Source organism: Mauremys reevesii, linkage group 18 (assembly GCF_016161935.1).
Source record: "Mauremys reevesii isolate NIE-2019 linkage group 18, ASM1616193v1, whole genome shotgun sequence".
NCBI classification, from domain to species: Eukaryota; Metazoa; Chordata; order Testudines; family Geoemydidae; genus Mauremys; species Mauremys reevesii.
In genome coordinates, this window is record NC_052640.1 from 28,565,276 (window position 1) to 28,593,228 (window position 27,953).

Below are 27,953 nucleotides of genomic sequence, written 5' to 3' on the forward strand. Positions count from 1 at the left end.
TGGGGTGTACAAGTTACTAGCCTGCAGAGGGGCAGGGTGGGGCTCGGGGAGCCTAGAGCAGCGCGCTTGTCTTCAGAGATCCCAAGGCCAGAAGGGACCATTGTGACCATCTGTCTGACCTGCCCCACCATAATGCCCGGCGCAGAGCTTTTAGAAACACATCCGGTCTTGTTCTAAACATTGCCAGTGATGGAGAATCCACCACGACCCCTGGGAAATTGTTCCAGGGGCTAATGACTCTCCTCCTCAGTTCCAGTGTGAATTTGTCTAGCTTCAATTTCCAGCCCTTGGATTGGGTTAGACCTTTCACTGCTGGGCTGAGGAGCCTGTTATCCAGTATCTGTTCCCCCATGTAGATACTTCCTGTTACCGGCAGCCAGTGGCTGCGGAGAGTTTCCTCAGGTGGGGCACAGACGGGGTCCCTCCCCCTGTGAGCAGGCAGTACTGATTCACCCTAGACACCTCAGGTAACCCCGAAACAGCCTCACAGCATCTGAAACAGCACAGTGACACCTACCACCATTGGGTCTGTGCCGACGCAGAGGTCAGAGCGCCACCTACTGGCTAACGAACCCCCCTTCCTACAGTGCTAGCTGTTCTTTGGCGCTCTGGCATCCAAATATTGACACATACTCATGGACCAAATGCCCAGGGCTGTACAACTGCAGGTCATAGTATGACGGGGTGGGGGAGGGAATACCTTTTATTGCACAAGAGACAAGCTTTTGTGCTTACGCAGAGCTCTGCAGGCTGGGTCAGGTGTGCTGAGTGTTCTGAAGACCAGAAGAAGAGTTTTGTGCAAGCTCAAAAGCGTATCTCATGTTCCAAGAAACGATCTTACCTCCCCCACCTTCTCTCGCTCATACCCTGGGACTGACACGGGTACACCACCACTGCCTCCAGGTCACAGTATGGTCAGCTTAGATGCACTGAGCTGCCCCACTCGCAGACAGAGTTGTACCGTTGAGTTTCCAATGTATTGTGTCCAAGTCATGTCCTCCAATGAGTTCTGGACCCTACACTGCTCCTGCCTCATGTCCTACCTGCGTGGGTCTGGCTTGCTCCCAGGAAGGCCCATCTCTTCCTCTGCCTTTCAGTCCTTTCCATAGAGTCAGCCCAGCCCCCAGCCCCAGCCCCAGAAGAGGGGCAGGCAGTGGGGGTATGTACAGTCATTCCACAGGGGTGACTGGATAGTAGGGGCCAATCCTGCAGTTGCTCAGCATCCAGATCTCCTATTGACCGCAAGGAGAGGGGGAAGTACAGACCCAAGCTCCTTGGATCTGAATTGTGCCTTAGTACAGCGCTGTGCACACACAGTCACAGGGGTGTCATTCTCACCTTGTGCTCCAAGGAGCTCACACTTCCCACAAGGGGTGGATGGAGCTGGGGCTCGGCTGTGGGAGACCCATGAGTTTCTACGGATTAGCACTCACAATTGCAAGAAAACCTCCTGCATGGGACCCAATGCAAGCGTGAGTCTGCAGACAGACTGGAACGATAGCTCTGAAAGGCAGGAGTTGCTCCATTCAGAGCAGCGGCACGTTAACTCTGCAGCCTAGTGACGACGCAACGGCAACATGTTAACTATCACTTCTGGTCAGTTTCGCTGAAACACCCAGTGGCTCTGGGATTGTGGACAGCGCTTGAGTAGAATAGTGTCGCTGTCCCCCTTGCCCTGCCCACTCCCAATCTGAGCCCTAGCGCTCAGCCCATTGGAATGGCCCACCCAGGGGTGGCTCTTGGTGCCTGAACTAAACCGGAGCGTGTCGCCCTCCCAGCCCAGGACCAGCTTCCGGCTCTCACTTTAGTTCCAGCTGGGCTGCAGTCTCTGGCAGGGAAACTCCTCTTGCTCCCCCAAGTACTAACGAGACTTTAGCCTCAAATGCCTTTCGCTTTAGCTGCCAAGTTATTTTTCATAGACCTGACGTTCCTGATAGGAGACTCCCCCAACGTGTCCATCGCCCTGGGGGGTGCACACACTTATTTCTCCTTTTCAGGTTACCTTTTGGCTCTCCACTTATCTCCTGGATCTCAGAGCACATCAATCCCAGAACTCTGCTATGCCCACGGAAGGAAGGGCTGGAAGGGGAGTATTGGGGGGGGGGGGAAGGGGTTAAGGGAGGATAGAGTGCCTGACTGCTAATCTAGAAGGATCCCACATGTTCCCAGGCTTCTCCTCATTAGCCTGTGCTCTGCGGGTGACCTTTCCATAGGAAGCAGCCCTCTGTTAATGACGCAGAGGCTCCAGATTGCGTTTTCTGCTCTCAGGATGCTGCCAGGCAATAGGCTTGTTAGCCAGAGCCTGGCGTTTTGTAATAAATCTGGCTGAATTCAGAGGAGGGGAAAAGGGAGGGGGGTTGAGGAGGGGAAATCGCCAGAGTCACACGGAGGGCAGATGAGAAAGAAAGGGGAAATAACTCTGCCCTAGAAAACCCAAAGCAGTGTTCTACCACTGATGCCCCTGGACTTCCACTGGAACGGCCTGAGCTGTGTGTAGCAGCTGTTGGAGGGCCGGCAGCTAGTGGCAGACCTGCTGTCCCACCTGCAAGGCACGGGCAACACAGCCCCATGGCTTTGTCAGCTGGCCAGAGCCCTGCTGAGCCACAAGGACAGTCCCGGCCCTGACATGGCTCTGCTAACGGCTCCTATGCTGGGGCAGGCGAATCGTCCAGTGATAAAAGGCTGGGAGACTCCCTCACCCCTGCACTGATGGGAGAGGCCATCTCTGCTAGCAGCACGGTGGGTAGCTCCTCTCCGCTCTCGTATTAGAACAGAGGTTCTCAGACTGGGGGGTGTACCCCGCTGGGGAGGGGATGCAGAATGTATTCGGGGGGGGGGGCGTGAGAAGCTTTAGGAATAAAAACACGTACTGTGCCCCTTTTACTCACAGCAATGAATAACCAGCAACGCTGATTCCTCCAGACACATCAGTAGGGGTCGACTTACATTGAGAAATCCCACGTTTTTCACGGTTGGTCAGGGCATAAAGAGCAAATGTTGTGGATGCGTTCACAGGTGCCACCCTTACTTCTGCGCTGTGCTGGCGGTGGCACTGCCTGCAGAGCTGGGCGCCCAGCCAGCAGCTGCTGCTCTCCAGCTGCCAGGTCTGAAGGCAGCACCGAAGTAATGGTGGCAATACCATGAACCCCCCCACAATAGATTTGTGACCCCCTTTCGGGTTGGGCCCCCACAGTTTGAGAAATGCTGGTTTACATCAAAAACAACCAATGATCTTGTCTTCAGGTACCAGGGGATCTCCAGATAGCTGTCTCAAGCATCCAACCCAGAATGGAATTGCTCTGCTCCAAAAAACAGATGCCCCCATCACACTAGTAACAACAGTGTGACCCGGCAGGAAGCAGTGTCTCATTTAACACTGACATTGCTATATATTTAAATGGTGCTGTTTGAATCAATGCCTTAGTGTTTTTAATATTTACTGAGAGTTGCATGTTGACTTTTTTTATCGGCATATCTACTTGTGTGGCAGGGGGCAGTGAGCTTCTACAGACACAAGGGGGTCACGAGCAAATACGTTTGCAAACCACGGGGCAACGGGTGCGAGGGGGGTATTTGCAGGGCGGCTCGTTGCAAAGACGCCCAGCCTCCAGATCTGCCCGTAATCGTGATACAAGAGCCTAGTCCCTGCAGGAAGCAGCTGCCCCTGTTCCCCTCCCTCCGTGACTCACCAAACCTGGTGACAAACTGCTGTTCAGGGGCATGGCGACCCTGCACCTGGTCTCAGCCCCCTCCTGCACCCACTCGGCTGGCCCTCCCCAGCTGGGCTTGGAGATACCTGGGGAAGAGTGATAGGCCCCCAGGTTCCTGGGTTGTCCCGCCAACATGCTGCACGCTGCACGCTGCACTCTGCACATGGGGGGGGGGGACTGGGAGGGATGAGCAGGACCAGAAACACTTGCTTGGGAGGGTGAATGGAGATTTACTGTGGTTGGACTAAAGCCATCACATGCAGGCACTTCCCCAGGTGTCGCCTTAGCCTGAGTGGGTAGGGCTCTCCTCTCTGCACAGGGCTCACCCACATCGCCCGTCAGCCCCTCTCCGCTGGACCACGGCAATGCCGTCCATCTGGGCACGAAGCCTTCAGCACCTAGGAAACTCCAGCGAGTTCACAACACTGCAGTTCGGCTCCTCAGGAACCCAGGCTACCACGAGCACATCGACCTCGTCTTCCCCCCAACACACGCGGCTGTTCCATAGAACAGAGTCGGGTTCATGGTCTCAGTCCTTAGCTCCAAGCCTGGGCCCAGAGAACCAAGAAGACTGACTAAGGCTCCAGGAGGAAGCCTTTGGTGGACAACTTCCCTCCTCTGGCCCCATGGAATAAAGACAAAGCTCGTCTGTGTGAGAAACAGAACTTCCTCTGGGACCAGCCCCAGCCTGTGGAGCAAACTCCCCCGGGGACTAAGGACAATCCTACACCTCCCCACCTCCTGCTCCACGTGCCAGAGGCATTCCCTGACTTTGTCTTCTCTAATATTGTGTGTGTGTGTGTGTGTGTGTGTGTGTGTGTGTGTGTGTGTGTGTGTGTGTGTGTGTGTGTGTGTGTGTGTGTGTGTGTGTGTGTGAACAATCCAAACCCCAGCACTCCCCTGCACACACGTCTCTCCCCAGGAGAGGCAGCGAGAACAAGCCCATGACAGATGTTAAGTCACTCGTTTAATGCATGGCTGGGCGGTGCTCAGACACGGCGGTGATCAGTGCAATATGAAGGTAGAACAAAGACACACACATACACCCCACCTTGCACTGGGCTCCTCTGACTCACCAACAGCTTCCAGGGAAAGGTTCAGTCGACCCCTCCATGCCCCTGTCAAGCATGGGGGGGCTCTTGCCCCAATGAGCAGCTCCCCACACGGCCCAGGTTGGAACGACACCTCCCGTTCTAACAAATACACCACACTGCTTTTGCGCGGCCTCTGGGATCTGAAGATTGCCAGGCTCTGCATGAATAAATACCAGCATTGAATGTCTGACCTCACGCCTCCATGACCCCACATCACTTCCTTGTGCAACCAGCACCCTCAGCACTTCCCATGACAGTGCGCTCAGATACCCTTTTAAAACTGTGATTTTATGGAAAATCTCTAACGTTTTGATTCTGGTCCTGGAATCTCAGCACTTGTGTGATTGCCATGAGGGGGGGTTCCAGTCACAGGCAAAACTCCCATGTGCTGATGGAAAAAGCCCTGGCTTCAGGGTCCTGTTGCTACTGTCTGTGTCTGGGGAGCAGGTGTTGGCAGTGGGCATGAGGGTTTCGCTTGGGCAGCTGCTCCCTGGGACTGTTGAATTGGCACAGGGGTTGGCATTTGCCGCTGGATCCCATTTCTTCCAGTGCTAACTCCTCACCAATGGCTGATTAGGGCCCTAGAAGTGTATTTCAGTCTTTCGGGCACTGGCCTAGTGGCTGTGCTGCTCTCTGGTGGCCACTATCATTGATTTTCAGGCTAATACCCTAATAGCCGAGTCTGTAGCCAGCGACTGGCGTCTCCATCTGATTCATCTTGTTGGATTCCTCAAGCCCGAGATCTTCTTTGCCTCTGTGCTGCTTTGCCCGTGTGGGCTGGGATTCGGGCTCAGTTCCTGGCTGGGAGCACTCACAAGGAATTAGAAGATGCTGGTGAAGGACTTCACTTTAGTTTGCACCGGTTCATCTTTCAGGCTTCACCTTATAGACAGGATCCTCTCCCCTTCTCTCGTCCACAACATAAATTGTGCCCTCCCGACACGAGGTGAATTTCCCCAGGCCCCCAGGGTCAGGCAGGTTTCTTAGCAGGCCTCTGTCTCCTGGGGGCAAAAGAGCTTCCCGCTCCTAAGACACTTTTCTTCTTGATGCTGATTTCCTGCTATTTTCCCCCAGTCATTTCCTAGGCTCTTGCAGCCGTTCTGGCCATCAGGCTGTGTAGCTGACATGCCTGTTCTCCTCCTTGTTCTGCACAAAGTAAACCAGAGCTCTCAATGGAGACCCACCATGCGGCCAGAGAAGTGGAGAATAATTTGCACCGCTTGGTTTATATAGTCCTTCCACGGCGACTGCTGCTCCTCAGTGCCCAGCCAGGTGCTTTGCTAATAGTGCCCTACTGTAGCTTTCAGCTGGATTGCCTGGTAGACAGTGGGTGGCAGGGAGCTGTATATGTCACCATATGCACACAGCCTCCTGGACAGCTGATCCTCAAATGCCTTCCTCTAGTCTTAGTGGGTCTTTTTAATGTGAAAGAGAGAGCCTCAGTATGTAGAAAGCCTCCGTATGTTTTATAAGCAGCTGTTCCGCCTGATTTATTGGCTGTTGGGCAGGCCTTTGTTAGCTGAGTTGGGCTGTTATCACGGCAGTGGATTCACTCCCCACCCACATCCTGGCGACATGTAGATACTCAGTGTGGAGGAGCGGCAAGAGCGTGCTGTGGGAATGCTTTGCATGGGCGCTTTTCCTGACCAGAAGGTGTTTTCCATTTAATGCACACACACATTGCTAATATAACAATCTCCTTCTTCCTCCTCCCCCAGAGCCAAGAGACCCTCTCTTTTGTTGAGTGAAATCCACGGTCACTCCTGAAGTGAGCCCTGTTCTCATGTAAACAGTGTCAGCCCAATGGCCCATGTGATTCATGCAGGTTTGAATCCTACCAGTCTGTATGGGAGTTCTCCCTTCCTAATCCGAACTCTGCCCTAGTCTCCTATCAGGTGTCTTCTAGCCAGGTTCTCCTCATAGCTCAATGTCCTGCTGAGCTCCTCAGCTAAACTCCTCCCTCAGGGTAGGGCTTCTCCCCCTGTATCCTATCAACTGGCTAATGGGGGGGAGGGAATAGAGTGAGGGGCATCAGACCTTCCTTTTCAGGGACCCAGTGAACTTTCCCCTCTGGCTGGGCTTGTATATATCAATCATGAGCATCCCCTGAACACTCCTGGGTGCTCTGCAAGATCTGTCCCTCCATATTCAGGGATGTCTGGGGAAGGAAGTCTGCACTGATGTTGGCTTTCCCAGGCCTCTTTCTGCAAACCAAAATGTGCTAGTTCTGGCACCCACCATTAGTCTGGGCCATTGAGCTTTGCCATAGTGATGACATATGTGTTGGGGCTGTTGTCTCTGTAGACGAAAGTAATAGAGTAGAGTAATAGTAGAAACACACCCTAAATTGTCCAGAAACAGCCCATTTCAAAGCCAGGCTTCTAAGTGCCCTGACTGCAAGCTGTAGCATGGGTAAGTGATCATAACTTGTAGACTGTTACAAGCTATCCCCTGGCCACTGACACAGCATTGCACTAGCCCCTTGGAGGAAGCTCTGGTGTGCAAAATAAATGGCTGGTTGAAGTGGTGCTAGGCAGTGACGGGAAGTTGTGTGTGCCTGTAAACTGTTCACCAGATGCCCCAAGGTCTCTTACTGGGTTTCTGTCCCATGGATTTTCTGGACCAAACGTAAGTGTAAATGTCTCCGTTTCCTGTCTTCTGACTCTTCTTCTATTCATTAGGTCCTTTCAAAAGCTCACAAAAGGTTTATCAATTCAATACATAGATGTCTTGGCCTCATGGGAGTAGCCCAGGACATCTATTAGTGATTGTATCTCTTGGGCTCTTCCGGGTCTCTTGCTGCACACTTTGAATGGCCATCACATCTCAAGGGTCAGCTCCAACTCCTCCACTCTATATAAACTCCCCAGCAGTCAGGGTCTGTATGGCAGTCACCAGCCGTACCAAGATTTAATTTGACCCCATAGCCTTGCAATCTCTCAAGTGCTTTTCTTACATCTTCCATGCACTGGTCCAACCCCTTGTTATGTACCAGGATGCCATTTCAAAATGAAAATCACATTTCATTCCCGAAAGCCCTCAGGCACTCATCCCAGCAACACTAGAAAACTGCTGGTGTATCTGCCAAGCCAAAGGGAATGCAAGTGCACTCAGGTGTCCCCATGGTGTTACAAATGCAGTCAGCCTCTGGGCAGCCTCATTCATGAACCCTTGGGGATAAGCTTTACCGTGATCAAGTCCACTGCCTCCCAAAAGCCATCTGCTATTGTTGGGTTCTGGGTAGCGGGTATCTGGTATAGATTTATGGTGTAATTCTCCATAACCAACACACGATCTTTGTCCCAGCCGTTTCCCATGCACAAGCCCCCCATCTCCCCCCTCTCATTAGAAGGGATTGCCAGATGCAGAACCATTTCTGAGGATTAGCCAGGGACAAATTGTCTCCTCATTCTCTTGCCGCTTGCTTGTTTGGAGGTTGTTCATTTTAAGGCCTGAGTCATCAGTAAACACTGGCGAGTGCAGTGTGGGTGGGGGAACAGGGAGAGAGCTGTGCAATCAGCAAAGCATCAAACCTCTGAAAGCAGTGGCCGGAAGCAACGAGCTAAATATTTAGATTCAGGGGAGTATTGGCTAATTACAGTATTTTTCTTTATAGAAAAAATTTACAAGCACATAAAAATAAATATTTGAGAACAGAATATACCAACGCACTGAGTCACTTGCAGCTCTAAATCTTTTGCCCGTTTTCCATCCCCACCCACCGGGCAAGCGGCTTCCCCATTTACGGTTTGGAAAAGGGATCTGCTGTTAATGAGCTACTCGGTAATGACGCCGGATCCAAAGTACATTCACAGATCACAGGCTGCTTGAGTGACGTGCATCCAAGCTGCATGGCAACGCTGTGGCTCAACCCAGCAGGGAGCACCTCCTGCTTTGGGCAGCCAGAGCAGGGCTGCCGTGGAAATCCACAGGAAGTAGTCCAGGTGCTTTGTAACATTGTAAGCCTGGGAGACATTCTGGTGCACAAAGAGCCCTGCACAGATGCACAGAGCAGCCAGAGAAGCACCAGACTGATGAGGAGGTGGCCGGCTGGATTCTGTGGAGTCCTTCAGTGCAGCACACACCTTGCCACTGGAGACAGAGGAAATAAAAATAAGTGAAGTCTGTCTAAGCTGTTACCACAGATTCTTCTCCAGGGGTTGGTAATCTTTCAGAAGTGCTGTGCCGAGTCTTCATTTATTCACTCTCATTTAAGGTTTCACGTGCCAGTAATACATTTTAACGTTTTTAGAAGGGCTCTTTCTATAAGTCTATAATATATAACTAAACTATTGTTGTATGGAAAGTAAATAAGGTTTTTAAAATGGGTGCTGGCTGGCGAGTCTTGCCCACATGCTCAGGGTTTAACTGATCGCCATATTTGGGGTCGGGAAGGAATTTTCCTCCAGGGCAGATTGGCAGAGGCTCTGGAGGTTTTTCGCCTTCCTCTGCAGCATGGGGCATGGGTCACTTGCTGGAGGATTCTCTGCAGCTTGAGGTCTTCAAACCACGATCTGAGGACTTCAATAACTCAGACATAGGTTAGGGGTTTGTTACAGGAGTGGGTGGGTGAGATTCTGTGGCCTGCATTGTGCAGGAGGTCAGACTAGATGATCATAATGGTCCCTTCTGACCTTAAAGTCTAGGAGTCTATGAGTAAGAAGCTTCATTTAAAATTAAATTAAAATGCACAGCCCCCGGACCGGTGGCTAGGACCCGGGCAGTGTGAGTGCCATTGAAAATCAGCTCGCGTGCCGCCTTTGGCACACGTGCCATAGGTTGCCTACCCCTGTTCTTCTCTCTCCCTATGTCCTTGCCCAGTGTCCTCCTGTGATGGCCAGGAGACAGGGACCCATCAATAAATAACAATAGTGCAGTTCCACTAGGGCTTGCGGGGAAGGGCTGTGGCTGCCGTCTTCTCCGGCTCTCAGTAGTCTGGTCTGTAATCTCAGCATGAGAGCGCCAGTCCCACCTGACTCCAGCCCTTCCTCTGCAAGACAGGCACTGCCACGCATGCACAGTCCCTCGGCCTAGCTCTGTGCATAGGCAGCAAGTGAAACACGGGGCTTTCATGTTTTTCTGTGGAGCTTTGGTGGCTTTTACAGCATGTGGCCAATTACCTGTTTTCTGTGAGCTCTGTGAAAGCAACTGCCCAGTGATTTGCAGTTACACAGCCGGCATCCTGAGCAGGGTTCTTAGCACTGCCAATGAGCTCAGCTCTGCACAAGTCACAGAAGATCTGTTCTCTGCTCTAAGAAGCTAAAGAGCCAGAATTTAGAGGGATTCAGCCAAGGGGGAAACAAGCACCAGCCCGCTCCTTGTATAAATGGGAACTGGGGGGGGGGGGGGGGAAGGTCCCAGCAGGAGGGAACAGCTGGTGATGGGAAAGGAGGACTGCTGAGAATTCAAGAGAAAGAGGATGGGAGAAGATAGCAAAGGAGAGGCTGCCACCAGCAGAGAGACAGGCCACTCAGCTCCCGCAGGGTGGATCCTAGCGTAGAGACGCTGCCCTTGCAGCTGAGCGGGGAGAGAAGAGAGGCATTATGAAAAGCAGACAAACCATTGAGACACAGACTTTCTCTCCAGGAAACAGATTTCAGCTGGGCATCCCCCTTCTGAAAGCAATTTCAGTGAAACCAGTGGGACTGAACACAAGCAGGAAGGCCCCTCAGTTCAAGGAGTGGAGCGGTGGCCTTCCTGCCCTGTTGGGGCTGCATATTTAAAGCCAGCTAGAGCCCTAGGAGGCACTTCCAGCAGCAGCTCGCAGCTGAAGGGGCCGCTAGCTCCAGTGGGACTCTCTCTCCTGGAGTCAGACCCCCAGGCAATTCCTCATCGAAGGGTTAAAGGCAGGCTGGGTTTGTCACCCTCCAGAGGGTGAATGTATGGATCAGGAGAGCCAGAGACACTGATTTGACCTGGACTTATTGGGGAAATACAGGGTCATTAGATGGGTTTTTTCCTTCATATGTCAAATGGTGCTGTGGTTAATCAGCACTTCGGCCATGACTGCTGTAAGGTCTGAATGTGTTATGTACCTTGGGAACCAGAGCTCTGGAATGAAACCCGCTCTGCATTGCTGGGGGTGGAGGGGGAAATGCAGCAGGGGAGGCCTGCAGGGGGTCGGCCAACCTTTCAGTGGCAGTATGTATATTTCTCAAATACTTAGGCTTATGCCACAGGTGTATGCACCCACCCCCCACCTCAGGGCAAAGTTAGCAGCAGTGGCGAGGCAGGGATTAGCTGTGGACAAGCCATTGCACCCTGTAATCCCCACCCCATGAGACTCAAAGGGCCCCCTCCACCATATGGCACCACCTGGGTTGGAGCACTTCTGGAGACCAGCCAGATTAGCAGCGGGCAGGACCAACTTTCCCTTAAGCCAGGGAAAGGGCTGGGGCACGTTTGCTTTGTTTTGCTGAGCCAGCTCAACCATGGCTTGGTCCAGCCCACGTGAGGAGCCCTGTGCCACGCTAGCCTGCCTCAGGGTTCTCACTCCTCCTGGCGGTTCTGGGGATTGGCTCTCTTCCAGGTCCGACGCCTCCCCTTGTGGTCTCTCCCCCCGCTGTCCTCTCTCTCACTCTGCAGCCCTCCCCACTCCCCCAGGAGCTGCAGCTTCCTCTGGCCAGCTCACGATGGGGTTCCCCTTCCAGGGTACAGTCACATTGGACCTGCTGACCAGGCAATGCCACTCCTTCCGTGGCTGGGAGAGGACCCCAGGCCCACCCATTTCTCTGGGTTCCAGCCCAGGGACCCTACAACATGCAGCCAAGGTCTGCTCGCTCTCTGGGCTGTTTCCTACTCACCTCCGACAGGCCCTCTTCTCCACCCTGCTCTTCAGGGTCCACCCTTCCCTCAGGGCCAGGCTCCCAGGGGCCTACTCTTCCCCTGGGTTCCCTCCTTCGCTCTCTAATGCACAGAGGGTGACTGCAGCCTTCCTCACTGCAGCCCTCTCTGTTGCCAGCTTTATACTAGCCCAGCCCACACCTGCTCAGCTGAGCTTCATCCTCCAATCAGGGGTCCTGCCTCCAGTCTAATCCCCACATGTGGGACCTATCACATTGACCTGAGCTTCCTTAACCCTGTCAGAGTTGGTGTGTGTGGGGTGAATGTCCCATCACATAGCCTCAGCAGTGCTTTAACACAGTCCTGAGGGGCCCGGAAAGACGCATTCCCTCCAAGTGCAGATGCACAAAAAATCCTGCTCAAACAGCAACAGGAAGAGGGAGGGGGAAAGAGAGGCGTTTTAACAGGCAGTGGGACGTAAGGACATAAGAGCTGCGATACTGGGTCAGACCATGGTCCACCCAGCCCAGTATCCTATCTCTGAGCTTCAGGAGAAGTGTGCAGAAGAGGGAACTTATGGAGTGAGCCCTCCCTGGCTTCCAGTCCCAGCTTCTGGCAGTCAGAGGTTTAGAGTCTCTCGGAGCATGGGGTTGCATTCCTGCCCATCTTGTCCCTTAATAGACCTGTCCTCCATGAACTGATCCAGTCTTTTTTAAACCCTTTGTACTTTCAGCCATCACAACCTCCTGTGCCACTGTGTTCCATTTTTGGGATGGGGCAATGTGTGGGGTGATGACTCAACAACACAGCGCCTCCTGCTGGTCGTCTCAGGAATTAGCTCTTTCCAGCCCAGAGCGCCCTCTTCAGGCCAGTATCTCACCTGCCGCTGGCCCCCTACAGTAACCTACAATTTGGGTCTCCCCACCTAGGGGAACCCCCAACCCTCTGTCCCCACCTTGCCTCAGTGGCTACTGCCAGTCATCGTCTAACCCACTCTCCCTGGGGCAGACAGCAGTCTGTAAACCACTCATCATCAGCAACGGGGGTTGGATCAGCTGCGTCTGCCTACCTCTGGGCTGCCCTCTGCAGCCCCAGTACCTTTTGTGGGCCCTTAACTAGGCCTGCAGCCTGGGGGTTTGTCAGGCTGGAGCTCCCCAGCTCCCTCTGCCCTTCCCCAGCATGGCTCCACCTCAGGTACCCTGCTCAGCTCACAGGCAGCCAGGCCCTTCTCTCTCAAGGAAGCTAGAGAGAGTGTCTGTCCTTTCCTTCTCGCCCACCACCCTCTTATAAGGGCCAGCTGGGCCCCGATAGCCCTGGCTACAGCTGTGGCTGCTTTGCCAATCAGCCCAGCTTCTCTCTGCCACAGCCCTCTCCAGGGCTGCTTTAACCCCCTCTGGGCCGGAGCGGGGTGACCACCCCGCTACAGGCAACCAGAGAAAGACACTGTATCTGTTATGCTTATAAGAAACACACAGAATCTTTTTCAGGGGAAAAGGCAATAGGCCGTGTTTATTGGAGATACAACAATTAGCATATGCATTCAATCGCACCACACACACACACACACACACACTCCCGCCAGTCAATGTTATAGTTACCAGTCCAGAGTCCGGATCAATCTAGTGGCCAGCAAGGTTGATCACAGGTAGTAGGAGCCAGGTTCTCTCGGTCGTGACACGATGCTCCACGGAAGTCTTGGCAGGACAAACCCAAAGTTTCATGGCAAGGCCCCCTGTAAATATAGTGATTTTCCTTCACTGGGACCAATGAGTTTTGCACTGTTGTGCTGTAATCAATTGTCATTTGACGAGTGCTTGTTTTCTTAAATTGTTCTTCTCATCCTTTATCTTGTTCTTTTATCAATCTCTCAGGGAGTTACCTCATTCTAGTTTTGTTCACAGCTCTCTTGTCCCCGTTGATGGGTGCCAGCCACATCTTTTAGAGTTATCAATCTGCCCTCCTCTGACATCTCAATAGGGGCGTGTTGCAATCTCCTGGTGCCTTTACGTCTGTCCTCGATTCCTCCCTAGAACATCTGTTCCGGTGATGGCCTTCACACTTATCTTCTAACACACACATTTCTCAGTCACACACAAAACAGGATTGATTTACACAAAGCATTTGAACAGGAACATCAAATTGCAATGCAGGAGAAAACAATCATGGCGTTCTTTTACTTATTTCAAAATGCTAAACCTATAACAAAGCGGTGACCCTAAAGGTCTGTTACTGCCTTGAAATCAGCTTCAGACACAAGATTCTGGCACACTAGGCCATTCCGTTCTGCTTTCAGAAAGGGTGGCTGGCAGAATATGGTCAAATCATATCATACATCAATACATGCTACATTATTATACTTTATCCTTCATTCTAAATTATATAAAATACATAAAACATAAAATCTAATACTACATATCCAAAGTGTGGGTCCACCATGGGTTCATATAGCGGCATTACAATATTTTTTATTTTATTTTCTATCCCTTTCCTAATAGTTCCTAACATACTGCTAGCCTCTTTGATTGCTGCTGTGAACTAAGTGTTGCCCAGTGGTGAGGGTCTATGGCTGCACTGCTCAGTGGAAAGAGCCTGTGGGGCTGGTAGTAGGGGAACCTGGCCCTCCTTGCTCCAGGGGGTTCAGACCCAGGGCCTATGAGTAGCAGGTTGCATATGTGGCCTGGGGTGGAAGCCAACATGCCTGCTCCCTGGGCACTTCCTACCGCAGCCTCTCCCCCTCCAAAGTCACAGCAGGGGCCAGTTTCTGGAGTCATGGGCAGGTGTCCTCCTGGCCATCATCCAGAGGTTCTTCTCCTCCAGTTGAGGCTCTCTATTCCCAGTCTCCACGGGGCCTCTGGTGGCTCAGCAGCGGAGTCCAGTCCAGGCGGTGTGGAGCTCCCACAGCCTCTCTGCAGCTTCAGCTTCTCTGAGGAGGGGGCATTCTGGGCACAGAGCTGCTTATTAACCCTTGGCTCCCCAGTGTGGGGCTTACACACCCCATCAGAGGCATTGGTAGCAACTAACAACAGGCAGAATGTGGGAGAGAGGAAGCCAGACTACGTAATCCCACTGCCAAGGTGAGCTGGTGGCTCCTGAGCACCCTCTTTCCTCACCCAAAGGAGGGGGTGGCAGGGAGACCCCTACATTTCAAGGAAACAGACACATGGTAGGAGTGCGTGGTCATTCCTCCTCATCAATCTCAGAGGGTGGCCACATCCGTTCATTCTCAGATCCCTCTCTAGGCAAAGATTAGAGAGGGGATTAGCAGTCTCTAAGGCCTTGGGCCCTCTACGCAGGGCCATGCAGCAGGTAGTCCAGGGCGCTGACTGCACGCAGGGCAGAGCAACAAAAGTCTAGGGGGCTCAGGCCCTCAGGCAGGGCACAGCACCAGTCTGACGTCCTGACTCTCATAGACTCATAGACTTTAAGGTCAGAAGGGACCATTATGATCATCTAGTCTGACCTCCTGCACAACGCAGGCCACAGAATCTCACCCACCCACTCCTGTAACAAACCCCTAACCTATGTCTCAGTTATTGAAGTCCTGATGGCAGACAAATGCAGGCCTCCTGGCCTAAGGGGTGGGGTTGGCAGCAGAAGGTAGGGGGACCTGGGCCCACCCTACTCCACTGGGTCCCGGCCCAGGGCCCAAACGGTGGTGGAGTGTTCCACCACTGGCTCAGCAGGGATCTGCCCAAAACACGCTGACCTATATTCAGGCAACAACACAACCAGACTATCATCTGGTATCCCTGGGCTGCTTCCTACGCTGCCCCTCAGGATGTGCCTGTATCTTAGGATTGTCCTCAGTCTCCTCGGGGTACACCGCCAGCAGCCATCCCAGCAGCTACTTGGCTTCTCCGGTGGCAGGCAGTTCAGGCAGCTCCGGCCAGTCCTCAGCACTGCAGGCGTCCTCTTCGGGCTCCAGCCCCAATGGTGGGCGGGAGGCATCTGTTACCTTTGGCAGCTCCAGCCTGACTGATCAGCTGGGCCTGACTTTTATACTTCCTGTCCCACCCCTCTGCTTTCGCGGGGGTGTCCTGGCTCTGCCCACCAATCCCTCCCGGTCAGTCTCAGAGGGCGGGGATGCCCCCTCACTACAGTATGAGGACTCTGAGGCAGGGTCTGTTTTTCAAGGACAATTCCCTGCACTGTTTTATTCCTGGTGCAAAACCCAACATGTGGATTATACCCCTTGGTCTGATCAGTGCTTGGGAAATGGACTTCCTGTGTTAGTCAGTAGGTGCTAATTTCTGCAGGAGGATTAGCACACCTGTGGGACATGACATCACAAACGGGTTGGCAACCCCGCAGCTCAGCTTTCAAGTTACTGTGAGGTCATTATCCCACCCCATGCTGCCTGTCCAAACAGGCCTGATTCCCATTTACCCTGCTCAGTGTCAGGGCAAAAAGACCAAAAGGGAGGGGGGGAGGGGAAGTGATAATCAGGTTTGATGTTTTTAATGTAAAAAACTAGGAAAAAAATCCCACCTGCCTTTGTTTTTAAAGGGAAAACAAAAAAAGGTTTGATGCCATCTTAACACACTAGAAAGGGGGGAGAGAATGGAAAGAAAATACGAGGTACTAAAGGGCTCTAGTAGAGAAAGGCAAAACAAATGGCTGGAATCTGAGGCCAGATAAATTCAAATTAGAACAAAGATGCAAACTTGTACCAGTGAGGGTGATCAACCAATGGGACAAACCCCCTAGGGAAGTGGTAGATTCCCCAGCTCTTGATGTTTCAAATCAAGACTGGCTGATTCCTTTCTGGGAGATATGTTCACGAGTTATTGGGCTCAACACAGGAATAACTGGGTGAAATTAAAAAAAATTAATGGCCTGTGCTGTACCAGAGCTCAGACTAGTTGTTCTAATGGTGCTTTCTGGCCTTAAACTCTATGAATTTATTAATACTATGGGTGGTGCAAGTAGTGACACTATACTGAAGGTCATAGGCCTCGACTCCATGGGTGCTGCAGGCCTGGAGCACCCATGGGGAAAAATTAGTGGGTGCTCCACTCCCACCAGCAGCCAAGCTCCCCCTGCCCCCCCTCCTTCCCTGAGCATGCCGTGTCCCCGCTCCTCCCCCTCCCAGCGCTTCCCACCCATCGCCTAACAGGTGTTTGGCAGTGCTTAGGACTTTCCGGGAGGGGGAGGAGGTGGTAAAGAGGCGGGGCAGGGGCGGGGACTTGGGGGAAGGGGGTGGAATGGGGGTGGGAAGAGGGTGGTGCAGGGGCAGGCAAGGATGGGGCCGGGGGTGAGGTCGAGCACCCACAGGGCAGAGGGGAAGTTGGCACCTATGCTGAAGGTTGCCCACCATTTTCTATTATAAGACTATGTTTCAGTTGCTTATAACTTTGCCAAACGTAAACCATTTGGGCTGAAATCTTCCGTACCAGGTCTGTGTCTCAGGCTAATTTAAAATTTCAGATAAAGTGGTTCAGGCATTTCAGCTAATGAGGGAGGAAATGCACTGATTTGTCCATGTTAATTGTTTTTTTTACAATCATTTGGCCAAGAAACTTTAGTGCCACTATGCTTTGGAGGAGGGACATAAAATTGGCAGGAGGAAATACCCTGTTGGCAGGCATGTGTCTTTTGCCACTCCTGTGACAAACCACACAAATTTGGTCAAATTTTAAGTCTTTGAAAGATCTCAGTTTGCCCATACTCAGTTGAGACCTGTTAGAGTTTTGCAGCTAAATCTCCAAAGATTCAATCTGCACTGAGCATGCTCCATCCCCTCCCTGCTCCTATGTACACCCAGATTGTGAATGAACCATTCCCACAAAGTGATGGAGTGTGCTCCACCCTGGCCTGCACAGGCTGAGCAGGGCTTTCCCTGTGATTTCCTGTCCTGGCTTCCAGAGATTGTTGTGATGTCAGACACTGGACCAGAGGGAAATCAGGGAGACCATCTCTCCTGTGCTCTCAATGCCTCCCTGCTGGTGTCCAGACAGTGAGGAGGAAGAGGGGAAGGAAGAAAGCCCCTTATTCAAATGAGGCGGGCTGAGGGGGGGGGGATAGGGGTGGGAGCAGGAACCAGAATGGGGGTAGAGGCAAGAACAAGGGGGAAGAGTCAGAGACAGAGGGAAGAAGACCAGAAGGGGGATAGAAGCAAGAGTGAGGAAAGGGGGAAGGAGAAGACTGAGGGAAAGATAGAGACAGGGGTTAGGGGAACCATGGACAGGAGCTGGGGACGAAAAAGGGGTGGCTAGAGCTGGTGAGAGGGCAAGACAGGAGCAGAATGGGACAGGAAAAAGTGAGGCGAGAGGCAGAATGGTCTGCAACCACTGGACATGCCCCCCCCCCCCCCCCGAATCTAGAATTAAACCTGGATTCCTGAGCCTTGGCATTCCTTTGTTGTCAGCAAATAGGCATGAAACCCAAATGTGATGGCAGGTCCACACAATAGATAGATAATAGCCTTCTACTGCTCCGTTACTCTGTTAGCTCAAATGGCAGAAGACTGGGCTGTGAATCTAAAGGTCTCACCCTTGCTCGTGAGCCATGTGGGAGACTGTGACAGGGTGTGCCCCCCACACTCACCTTGAAGGGGTTAACAGAGGGGCCAATTCACTTATTAGGCTGAAAGGAGAGCCCTAATTAGGGGAAGCTCACCTATGTAGAAACAGATGAGGCATCTATAAAGCCAGGGAGCTGGTGGCAGAAAGATGCTGCAGGGAAGTCGTCTGCAGTCACTCCCTGGGGGAAGGGAGGTATGTTTGGGGCTATAGAAATTAGTCTGCAGTTACTCCCTGAGAGGAGGGAGTTTGGCCTGGTAAACCCAGGGTGGGGGAGCTAGGTGGTGTAGGAAAGGCTCAGGGAAAATGCAGCAAGGTTCAGGATGGTGCAGACCTTGTCTACTGATTAGAGAGTCCCTGAGCCAAAACCCAGAGTAGAGGGTGGGCCTGGATTCCTCTACCAGCCATTGGGGAAGCGGCACCATGGGGCAGCGAATGGGAAGACTGCCTGAAACTTCTGGTAAGGAAAGACTCCGATGCCTGGAAGGGGGAAACATGCACAGTGACCTGGCCGGAGGGCAAGTCACAGAGAGGGAGCACCCTCAGCGACAGAGAGGGAGAGAGGGAGCGGTAGCCGGGTGTGCAGTGAGCAGCAGAAGAGGGCCTTGGGCCTGGGAAGAACTACTCCTCAGAGCAGCCAAGAGGAGGCACCACCTGTGATGAGTGGACCCCGTGGCAGGGATCAATCTGTTTCCATGTGATAATTTTTTTTATTTTAAATTTTAAAGTTTTATAAAAACCTTAGAAAACTGCATCCGAAAGTTTACATTAAAAGAACATTAAGGTTTCAAAGTCAAGCACTCAAAAGTTAGTTAATATCAGAATTAAGGTTGCCCATTCACATCCCTCCATCTTCCTTCATTTTCCACCTCTGTCCCATCAAAAAAGTCTTTTAGTGATCATTCCCTTTGGTCACAATCTGATTAGGGTTCCTGAATCTTTCAGTGACTTCAATTTCCCTTCCACCTTTCCTCCAGAACAAATACCACTCACATGTTGTATTTATGAAGCCCTCATGATCTTTGCTCATAAACAGAATACTACACATGTTCCACCCAATGAGATGGCCTTGGGTTTCTTCAGGAGTGTCACACTGTGAGCTCTTACATATCCAAAATAAAGAGCTGCCCTTTCAGGAAACAAAGAATCTCAAAATACCCAAAGGTCTTCTCAGTCTGAACAGCCCACTCTCCCCTCTGGCCAGGGTAGAGTCTTCCTCACTCTGCTGCTGTCTTCCTCTTCCTCTTGAAGCACATGAAGCAGCTGGGCCTGGTAGACTGACATATTCCAGCTGCCTTGATTTTCCAGGCCTTTAACTCTTTCTTGCCTGGCCCATAAATTGGGCAGATAGGCCCAGGAAAGGGAAAGGACTGTGAGTCTGACGTCTCCCAGGTGGTCTTAGCTCAAGGTTATCGCACAGGGACATTCCATATAGCACTTTGCAGAAGAGTGAACTCCCTGCTGGTGTGTCCACTTATGTCAGGAAGTGGTGTAGCAGATTCATCTAGCACTCCCCTGCCAACAGTGGTCTCTCTCTTCTTGTGACTCAGCCCTCCCATCAGGTCACTGGAAAATCTCAGCCCTTCTGATGTAACAATAGACTCCACTAAACAGAAGTCCAACTAACAATTCAATGACATTGTGTTAACGTCTCAGGTACCCTTTTGTCTCAGGGCTTCATGACTATCCTCCCAGGGTCACCCTTCTTTCAGGGATCCTGTAATACCTCAATCAATCCCAAATGAAAATATAAATTTTAAACCATGACTACCCTCCTCAGTCTTGAACCTTCATCTCTCTTGAGTTTCCCCCATGCTCTGTTCCTCGGATGAACCCCTCCCATGGGTTCCTGGCTGGAGGCCTGGTCTCTGCCCTTTTATCAGGGTTCACCACCAAAGGCTGCTTCATCTCAGTGGCTTCTCCATGTCTGCCCTGGCTCCACTCTCTACTGCCAAGAGAGGCACTGCAGAGTTCTTTCCCTCTCTCCCTGCAGCTCCTTTCTGTTCTGGGCTTCCTCTCTTTATAGTAACCACCCAGCTCCCCCCACAGCTGGGATTCATCTTTAATTGGGCCTTATCCTCTAGGTGTAGAGTTGCCAGTTTTGGCTGGACGTATTCTTGGAGGTTTCATCACATTACATAATCTTTAAGTAAAGCTTAACTTTTAATTCCTGGAGACTCCAGGACAATCCTGGGGGGTTGGCAACCCTAAGTGCCACCTGGCGTCCTAATGGTGCTCTCTCAGCCTTTTGGGCAACCCTCTCACTCTCTCAGCCAGTTCAGATTAGCTGGAGATCAATGGTCACTGGCAAAGCTGAGCCTCATTACCCTTAAAGGGCCAGCCAGCGACACACTTCTTGTCTCTTACTACATGATGTTGCTTTGCTTATTGGGCTCTATAAAGTGTATTAAGTTAACCTGCCTAAAGGCACTTTTACTGTGCAATAATGTCCACACAGGGACTTGTAACAGGGTGGCACTCACCTCTTGCAAGCACCAACTGTCCGAGTGCGTGTGCCTGCACTCTCTCTCTCTCTGTGATTGCAGTAGGTCTTCAGTGACTCAGCCCTCCGGCCGAGTCTCACACAGTGTGTATGTGAAGCACAAACCAAAACACCCCTTCTGGGATAAAAGTCCAACAAGGGCCTATCCCAGTACCCCTTTTCCATTGGTGTCTTCCTGCAGCCCTCCCTTGTCTCAGTCCTTATTCAGTCCTGCAGCCCCTTCTGGGCTAGCCTTCCAGTAGTCCCTGGACTCTGGTATGGGGCCATGCCCACAGGGCTTCCTCCTTGGAGACTCTTCATCCTTTTGGCCCCGGCTCTCCAGGTAGGCCATTAAATAGTTCAGGTCCCCTTCCTCACAGCCCCAGCACCTTCACAAACACTTCACCCTTACCGTAGGGCTGATGTCTTGTATTCAGTCCCAGCAGCCAGCCAGGAGCTCCTTCTTGCTCCCCTGGTCCCTGCCAGCAACTGCTCTATTCACAGTCCTGCTGCTTCTGCAGCCAGCCAGCCAGCCAGGAACACCATCCTAGCTCCTCGGGCTCTAGGCAGCAACTGATTGTCTCTGGCTCTACAGCTCCTTTTATGTGAGCCTGCTGGGCCCTGACTGGCTGCTCCCCGCAGCCTCTCTCTGATTGGCTGCTTCTCCTGCAACCTCTCTATGCAGCTTGGAGGACTTACGTCCACTGCTACTTTCTGGGACAGGTGTGGTAGGAACTCAAAGCTTTCAGCAGATGGCCTCAGGGGTCCTGGTTCACCCCATCACAAGACTTCATGCAGAGAAGCTAGTGTGCTGTAAAGTCACACCCTAGTCTGCTCTGCACTAACTCCCCTGTGAAGACAAGCCCTAAGTGTCCAGGTTCTACTTCACACCAACAGCTCCTATTTGCATTCCCCCGTTGACTTCCATACGAACTTCAGAATACTCTGTATTTTCTAACACTCACTTTTGGCAGCCAGTATCTCAATTTTCCATTCCTAGACCAACATTTTCCAACCTGGCTGAATAAAGTTAGGCACTTACATACATCTTTAGGTATCAAAATCAGTGACCTGACTTTCAGAGGAACTGAGCACCTCTGGCTCCTAACAAAGTCCACATTCAGCACTGTGGGAAAGGCCCCCAGGCTTTTATTTAGCTGCCCAGGTATGGATTTAGGCATCGTTTGTACATTTTGAGCTGAGTGTCTCATAGAGAGAGGTTCACCTACCTGTTTGTTACAGCAGGCTGTTCTAGAGAGGAGCAAAGCGCAGGAATGAAGCTCCCTAAGTAAGAGAAATGAAGACATTTCCATAAAAAGGGGGTTCATGGTATTTTCCCTTTGAACTAATCTGCAAATATAAACTGCTTCCTAGGGTAACCAGATGTCCTGATTGTATAGGGACAGTCCCAATTTTGGGGTCTTTTTCTTATATAGGCTCCATTTACCCCTACCCCCGTTCCGATTTTTCACATTCGCTGTCTGGTCACCCTACTGCTACCTGAGACAGGTGAAGGCAGCAATGAGCAATGTTCTTTAGGAGTGGTTGGGCAGACATGCCTATAAATAAAAGGAACAGGCCCACATTCACCCAGCTGGCACAAAACACCCCATTAGCAGCAATTAGGGGGAAAACACTTGGCTCTTCTACATTTCTGAGCTCACATGCAGCAAATCAAACAAATCCTCAGAGATCCCACACATGTCATGTAAACTACAGAGTATTTTCACTGAATGCTGTGATTCATTTCTATAGGCAGGAGGGATGGGCACTGCCCATTTAAATACACCTCTACCTTGATATAACGCAACCCAATATAACATGAATTTGGATATAATGCGGTAAAGCAGTGCTCTGGGGTGGGGTGGGGCTGCACACTCCAGTGGATCAAAGCAAATTCAATATAATGCGGTTTCACCTATAATGTGGTAAGATTTTTTGGCCCCCGAGGACAGCGTTATATCGAGGTAGAGGTGTAATACAAGGCAATCTGGGGTGCTTTGTGGAGTACAGAGAGCTGAGCTGCATGTTCCACTTTAGAGAAGAGTCAGATTCCAGGAGGAAAGGACCCGGAGGGGATCTTTCAGTGAAGAGCCTGGAGTGTGGCATGACATCACAGGAACAAGTACAGCCAGAGCACTGTGAACCAGCACAAGGCTCTCAGTCTTTAATTATGCTCCTTATGGGAGACCCTTTGAAGTTCCTTGTAAAAAATCAGGGCAATGGAAAAACTGAGAGCCCTACTACTGAGCTATTGAGTTGCCTGTGGCTGTGCTTTAATTTCTCATGAGAAGGACCTTGTAAATGAGGTCAGCACAAAAACGGTATGGGACCGTAACTCTTGCAACACCTACCCAGGTTCTTCCAGGAGCTTTTACACCCAAAGCCAGAGGCAGAGCTTTAGCTCAACAATCACACTTGTGGAGAATGTTAGGTAATGTGTTTACCTAATGTTATTTTACACACGGGGTTGCAGGAGGTAAAACCTGTTGTTGGCTAGGAGATGCTGATTTAACACCGGGGGATTCTGTAAAGGCCCATTTGGTTGCTTGGCGCCACCATGGAATGTTTGTTCAAATGCCAGCAGCTGAGTGAAGACTGTTGGAGGGGAGAGTTGAAGCCAGCTGGCTGGAGGTGGGTTGTTCTGGCATCTCAGTGAAGGTGCCAGGAATGGAGTCTCAAGACACTGGTGATCATCCAGTGGCATTGGAGACTAATGGGTCCAGGCTACTGGGAAAGTGGCTTTGAGATGAGTCCAGCGGAAGTAGCACTCAACGACTTCTGCGAAGGAAGTCTGAAGTGGGATCTGTAATAAGATGTTCCTGTGTTTGAGAGGGTAAAGAGGGCACCTCTAGATGAACAATAACTGAGGTCATTCATGGGTTGATCTGCAAGTGACAAAGTAAGAGTTTGTTAATCAAGTCTTGCTTTTCCTGCAGTGGCCTTTGAAGAGCACTTACCATATGTACTAGTCAACACCCACTTCTGGGGACCAGTTCCTTGGAAGAAGAGCACAGAGTACGCAGGGACATGATATAATTTCAAAATATGAAGCTGAGTGGTGGCAGCAGCTACCCAAGCCCGGGACATTGGATACCTGGGGCTGTGACCACACTGCGTTCTCTTTCCGGAGAAGTTGTGGGTCACTTGCCAGGGACGTGTTCCAAAGCATTTTTACTTTCCGAATCATGCTGCAGGTTTTTGTGTGTGTTTGTCTGTGCACATATACAGCACAACAGCATTTGCAAGCAACTCAGGAAACATTGCAACAGGGTTGGACAGACTTTTCTCAGGATTAAATATGAACTCTCTTAAGAGGGTCTGGTTACTCATTTGCAGGCTGAGATGTCTACCTCCATGGGATTCCCACTTGAAACAGTTCCTCTGGGAGATACCTAACAGTGGCTCAACTGACAGGTTCAACCCCTCATTGGTTTGACTCACCAGCCTACAAGTAGTAAAATAAGGTGAAAAACCAAAGTGCTGGTGGTATCTCTGGTACCTGAAATTGCCTTTGCCAAGTGGCCAACCTTGCTTACTCCAATACTGGGCCTTGGAATGAGGCCTCCATCATGCAACCAACCCCCTTGACTTCTTAGGCAAAGCCACTCATATCAGTGGCACTCAGGCCTGGTCCACACTGGGGGGCAGTGTCGAGGTAAGATACGCAACTTCAGCTACAGGAATACCGTAGCTGAAGTCGAAGTATCTTATCCCGATTTACCTCCCGTCCTCACCGCTCGGGATTGACGTCCGTGGCTCCCCCATCAACTCCACTACCGCCACTCGCTCCGGTGGAGTTCTGGAGTCAACGGGAGCGCGTTCGGGGATCGATATATCACGTCTAGATGAGACACGATATATCGATCCCCGCAAAATCGATCGCTACCCGCCGAATCAGCGGGTAGTCTGGACATACCCTCAGATGGAGTGCCCTGACGTTACCAAAGGCGAGGTGTGTCCCACCACGGGGACCCGGCAGACAATGAACACTGCAGGGCCAGGCAGTAGTGCTACTGTAACGCAGGCTAAGGCTGTGTAGTTCATTCTAGTCTCTTTCATGGTGATTTACAGCTTGGGGTTCGGTGAGTCTGCGAGGCTCAGCACATATCCTAAATCTTCTGTCCAAACAACTCCTGCCATGAAGAAGTAGGGAGCTATGGGCTGTCCTGTAACTGACAGACAGAATTGATGGCAGTATTGTCACGGACTCACAGATCGTACCCACTCCTGGCCCTGTGCGGTCCGTGGGGGGTGCCCCTTTCAGTGAGACAGCCCTTCTCGGGGGTCCACTCTCTCTTGGGGTCAGGCCCCTCCACCTCCTGGAGCCGCACCTCTCGGAGCCTTAGCACACCTGTTTCTCGCTGTGGGCCCCCTCAGGGAGTCCCCTCACTCTGGACCCCCCTGGGCCTCCTCACCCCCAAAGGGGTTGATGCCCCCTCTTCTCTAGACCGGAGTGACTCTCAGCCAGCATAAAACAGGAGGGTTTATTGAGAGTTGAACACAGCACAGGAAACTCTCAGGGCCTCAGGCCTGGCCTCCCTCAGCCCAGCACATCCCAGTCTCCCTGCATCCAGGTGGGCTCTGATTGCTCCCCTCCCTCCAGCCCAGAGCCCCCCTGCTTCCCAGCTGGGCCTCCGATATCCCTGGCCCCAACCCCGCCTCTGTCCATTGTCTTCTCTCCAGGTAAACAGGGTCGTAAACAGGAAGGCCTGGGTCTCCTCTCCACTCAGCCCTCCTCTGGCTGGAACCGGCTGGTCAGGTCACCGGGGTCCTCTCTTCACAGCCCATTGTCCTCCCTCTGGCCAGAACCGGCTGTGTCTTCTGACCCGGGTCTCCGGGTCAACAGTCGCTGGGGTCTCCATCCTCCAGGCCGTCAGCCGGGGTTCCAAGTTCCCTTTCCAGTCCTCTGGAACAACAAACTCCCTCTCCCCTCACCTCGTTAAACCCATAACACCCAGGGAAAACACAGAAAAACCAAGAAACCCCCCCACTTCATCACAAGTATCCCCACAAATTCCCCCTGGTGACAGGAGAGGAACATGAGAAAAGGGCACAGCCAAAGGTTCTGGTGCATTTGCCTGATCATAACTGAGTGTGCCCCTTCTGTGGAGATCACACAGAAAGGCAGCTACTCTGAACATCCACCTCAAAGTAAACACAATAAGGAGGGTGTGGAATATCAATGCTCCCTGATTGAGCTGACTAATAGAAGTGTTCACAGCACCCTCTGTCACATCCTAAAACACCATGAGGTGACACCACAGGTGCCAGCCAGCAACTGGACTGATAGGTATGTGCAAACAATTTGGTCTTTCCCAACATAAGAGATGGCCCATCCAGAGGCAGAGCACATCGAAGCCAGTCATCCTGAACAAAACCTGCAATGTGGAATGCACAAAGTGGTCAGCTGAGGAAGTTCCCTGATCTCAACAAAAGGCTGCAGTGCCAGAGTAACATGAGTATCTTGATTTCAAAAGAAATCAAAGGCAAGATGCCAAAACAAGTTAGTGACAAATGAAGGGAGCTGAGCCTGGTGAACAAGGACCAACCGAGCTCATCAATCTGGGATGCAGAATAGCCAGTCCCACTGGTTTAAGGAGCCTGAGTCCAACCAGGAACTCAGGAATGCTCTAAAGTGGAAAGGGAGATCACCTCTGAAGGACTGGGAGCATCTAGAGTTTGAAAATGAGGTCCTGCCCATGTGGGTTCAGGGAGAGCCCAATGTCAGAACCTTTGATGAAACTGCTTCCATTGATGTTCTCCTCTCCTTCCGCTCAGAAGATCCCAAGCCAGCTAAGAGACTGAATGAGAGAGCCAGCAGGGTCAAGGGTGGAAAGGAAAAATCTTGGATGAGAAAAATAGCAACCAAGAGGGGCACTTACCTATGCTACTGTGAAGAAGCATGGTCTCTAACTGGCCAGGAAGGAGGCTAATGAGTTCCTCTGGGCCTGTGCTGCACTAACGAGGTGCACTTCACAGCTTGTTCAGCCTGGAGGGGCGTAAAAAGGGAAGCTTACCATAGAAAGGGTGGTGACCAGGAAGAAGACTGCTCCACACAGAGACGGCTAGTAACAGAGGTAGGCCAATCAAGCAGGAGACAGCCATGGAACGTACTGCTTCCAGAGCTGCCCTGGCTGACAGCCAAGTAACACTCCCCAGGAAGAGGGGTAGGAGGTAAACCCCACAAAGGAACTTAGACTTTCACAGATGGAGCCCATGAAGCCCTATCCAGGGGCTGTCTGAGAGGCTGACCCCTGTTCCCGCCAGACTCTCCTCTCTTGCCAGGATGCAATTTGCTCCAGAGAACTCCCCCAAGTGCAGCCACTGGGGAAGTTGAGGGTAAAAGGCAGACAGTAGGACCTGGGGACAAGTGGCTATCTCTGTGTGTACAGTTAATGACAATTGTCACCAGACAAAACACTGAAGAGTGGACAAGATACGTATGGGTCAGACAAGCCACCCAGCACATCCAGCGAAAAATAACTCAAAAAAGCAACTTGCAGAAATAGGGACTTGCTATCTATTATATCAGTTATTTCAACAGATCCACACGTCTTACTGTCCCACATTCCACACATTTGGGAGGTTATTCTGCCTTAACGCTGCTGAGGACACTGTTAAGGTTTTGTGTTCAGAGTGCAAGTTGGATGAAGCTGGGGTACATATTTCTGTTGGGTATCTGTTGGAGGTGGATGTGAAAGCCCTGCAGAACACTCAAGTGCAAAGTCAGTACATAAGAATAAACATAGGAATGGCCATACTGGGTCAGACCAAAGGTCCATCGAGTCCCGTATCCTGTCTTCTGACAGTGGCCAATGCCAGGTGGAGGGAATGAACAGAACAGGTAATCATCAAATGATCCATTCTTTGTTGCCCATTTCCAGCTTCTGGCAAACAGTCTGCCCCAGTGAGCGAGACTAGATGATGACTGGCAATAGCCCACTGAGGCAAGGTGGGTTTAGAGCAGGTCTGCACAACTTGTAAAGCATAGAGGGCCACATTACTCCAAAGAAAACAGCTGAGGGCCAAGACCCCCCAGCCCCGCGGAAATACCTCCCCCCTGCACTGCCCGGCCCCGTGGAAACACCCCGCCCCAGCGCCGCCCAGCCCTGTAGAAACAAACCCTCCTTCCCCAGTGCCACCCCACCAAAACAGCTGTGGGCCAAAAAGGAAGGTTGGGGGGGTGATACTTTATTAAGAATTTTTCAATTAAATCAAACAATTTTTTAAATTTTTAAATTTTTTTTTATGAATCATGGAAAAATGAAAAACACCTGTTCCGTTGAAAGAAAACATTTGTACTTTTCATAATTACCTTGCAAACTGAATGAGAGATATTACATCTCTTTTCGGCAACAAG

At 51.5% G+C, this 27,953-nt stretch overlaps 3 long non-coding RNA genes across 3 annotated transcripts in view; 1 reads left to right on the forward strand and 2 right to left on the reverse strand.

The window, feature by feature from the left end:
• Positions 1-8,399: 8,399 nt before the first annotated feature.
• On the reverse strand, positions 8,400-11,758 carry LOC120386255. The gene is made up of 2 exons (XR_005589611.1): positions 11,608-11,758; positions 8,400-8,896 (listed from the first exon to the last, which is right to left on the reverse strand). It is a non-coding gene; the product is annotated as an uncharacterized LOC120386255 (long non-coding RNA).
• A 1,360-nt stretch (positions 11,759-13,118) lies between these two features.
• The window catches only part of LOC120386253, a 51,505-nt gene continuing 36,670 nt past the window's right edge, over positions 13,119-27,953 (reverse strand). Inside the window, exons 3-4 of the long non-coding RNA XR_005589609.1 lie at positions 21,820-21,874; positions 13,119-13,653 (exon numbers count right to left, since the gene is read on the reverse strand). This is a non-coding gene — a long non-coding RNA (uncharacterized LOC120386253). The remainder of the gene's footprint in view (positions 13,654-21,819; positions 21,875-27,953) is intronic.
• Positions 23,157-24,070, forward strand: LOC120386254. The gene is made up of 2 exons (XR_005589610.1): positions 23,157-23,224; positions 23,530-24,070. It is a non-coding gene; the product is annotated as an uncharacterized LOC120386254 (long non-coding RNA).